General features: G+C 56.4%; 1 protein-coding gene across 1 annotated transcript in view; it reads left to right on the top strand.

The window, feature by feature from the left end:
- Nucleotides 1-2,614, top strand: part of ZNF837 (zinc finger protein 837) — a 20,461-nt gene that overhangs the window by 10,269 nt on the left and 7,578 nt on the right. The gene's annotated exons all lie outside the window — the stretch shown is intronic.

Genomic DNA, 2,614 nt, shown 5'->3' with positions numbered 1-2,614 from the left:
GGGAGCCGATGCGTCGCCCAAGCGAACCCTGCGTCGAGGATGGGCTTTGTCCCGGGAAACTCACCGTTTGTAACCTTGATTAAACTTCACTTTGTACACATGGCCCCCACAGGCTTCCACTAACTCGAGTTTTATTTGACCTTTTCTAACAGGACACGCAGCATCCGGTTGCAGGCATATGCTGTAATAATCTCGAGTGGCCGCAGATCCGGCCCAGATGCTGTGTCCACGATCTGTGTCCACACAGAGCCGCGGTGCCTGTTACTTGGCTCTCTGGTATGCGAGGAAACGGGGAAAAGTGACTCTCCAGAGGCACAACCATAAGACAGTGAAGGCAGGATTCGAACCTAGGGCCTCTCATGCTCCTTAGCTTTCGGAGCCTTGGGACCTCGGGGTGTTTGCACACGCTCTACCGTAGCCGGCCTGGCACAGCTCATAACCCTCCAGAGGTGAGACCTCAGAGCAGGCTTCTGCCTGTCCCGGCCCTGGCGACTCGGTAGTCGCGGCAGAAAGGGTTCCCTTTGGTGAAGTGTGATGCCCCGGCAAGCTTGCCCTGGTCTGACTGACGGTCGGGGTCACCGTATTGTCGTCCCCTGCCGGACTCCAGACTGAACTGAATCTCCCCAAGCCTCTGCGGTGTCAGTGGAAGTGGGTGCCTGAGGTGTCAGCACAAAGTCCCCAGCACCGCAGAGGTGAGAGTCCACCAGGATCTAGCCCAGCATGCTTTTTCCCAGCTATGTAAGTGGCTGTCCATGGCTATGATTCCAGTTTCTCCCTGCATTTCATCCACGCTAGTTCCAGACAGACCCAAGGCTCCCACTCCAGAGGCCGACTGGAGCAGGCCAACTAGGGACAGATCTGTGCAGAGCACCCTGCCCTTTGGCCTGCGGTTTCCTCCTCACACCAGCTGGGAGGGCCAGGAGGATGCTTGCACGTGGCTCAGCTAGAGCCCTGGAGAGGGCAGAGCCCTGGGCCCTCAGGGCCTAGGCCTTGTTGCTTCCAATAGGGTTCCCCAAGTGTGGCCTGGGACCCCCAAAGAGAAGAATCCTAGGTGGCCCCTGCAGCCACACTGGGGACCGCCTGGGCTGGTCACTTGACATTTACCACACTCTGTGGCCCTCATGCTACTGTGCAGATGGGCACTGTTTACGCCCCCGACATTGGTGACCCCCCATGGAGTACCTTCTTATTTACCCTTGCCAAGGTCAGATCAGGGAAAGAGCCTCTGAAGGGTGGAGGCTCAGAGCTTCCAGTGGGGCAGCCAAAGGGCAGGGCCTGAAACCAGCCTCAGAGGCCCCTGGGGAATCCACCCAGGAGAAACTCACCTCACAGTGTCCTCTGTCTTCCGCAGCCTCCAAAAGGCCCAGGTCTTAGTTAATCCAGGACTCACCCACCAGGGGCTTAAATTTTTACCCTCTGTTCTGGGAAAAGCATCCTGATGAGGCAGGCCCTGCCCATGGTCCTCCTACCTGGTAATCTCCTTGATGCTCTCCCCAGCCTCCAGGAGAGGGAGAGCAGTGCTTGCCCTGCCCCTAGTCCCCCAGGACACTTGCCGCAGAATTTCCCCAAGCAGCAGCTCTCCTGGTGTTCTGTGGCTTTTATGTGCTGCTCAGTCAGGTGTGGCCAGAAGGGACACAGGGCAAGCTCAGGAAAACAATCCATCATGCTTACAGATCCTGGAAACAGGAGGCGCGGCCCACGAGGAAGGACACATGAGAAAGTACCAGCATCTGTCGGAGGCAGCAGGGGCAGGAGCAAGGGGGAGCTCTAAGCCAGAGCCTTTGCTGGGGTTTCCAAGGGAAAAGCAAGGCAGAGCAGAGCTCACAGCACAGGACTGGCTAGCTGGAGTGATTCCTGTGGGCCTTCAGCGGTGGGAGTGTCCCCCAGCTGCTTGGCTCTTGTTCCTGGGATGATTAAGACAGGGGAATATTGTCTCTTGCGGTGTGTGGACCAGATAGAGCCACCGGTGAGGCTCTGGATTGGTTAGTCTGCATATCAAGGGCATGCTCCAGGCCAAGTGTTGTGGCTCAGGCCTGTAATCCCAGTGCCTTGGGAGGCTGAGCTGGGCAGATGGCTTGAGCTCAGGAGTTCGAGACCAGCCTGGGCAACATGGCAAAACCCCGTTTCTACTAAAAATACAAAAATTAGCTGGGCATGGTGGCATGCGCCTGTAATCCCAGCTACTTGGGAGGGTGAGGCACAAGAATCCCTTGCACCTGGGAGGCAGAGGTTGCAATGAGCTGAGATCGCACCACTGCACTCCAGCCCAGGTGAGAGACCAAGACTTTGTCTCAAAAATAAATAACATTTATCATTGCACACATTTTCTGTGGGTGGGGAATTCATGACCAGCTTGGCCTGTGGTTCTGGCTCAAGGCCTCTCATGAGGTTGAAGTCAACATGGCAGCCAAGACTGCAATCATCTGAAGGCCCCACTGGGTTTGGAGGATGCAGTGCTCCACTGCCTCTCCACAGGACCACAGACCTGAGTTTCCTCATGGCCAGGCAGCTGAATTCTTCCAGCATGGGTGACCCAAGACTACAGGCACATGCCACCACACCTGGCTAATTTTTGTATTTTTAGTAGAGACAGGGTTTCACCATGTTGGCCAGG

The sequence above is a fragment of the Colobus angolensis genome, unplaced genomic scaffold (assembly GCF_000951035.1).
Source record: "Colobus angolensis palliatus isolate OR3802 unplaced genomic scaffold, Cang.pa_1.0 Scaffold480, whole genome shotgun sequence".
Lineage (NCBI taxonomy): Eukaryota > Metazoa > Chordata > Mammalia > Primates > Cercopithecidae > Colobus > Colobus angolensis.
This window is presented reverse-complemented; position numbering and strand designations above follow the sequence as displayed.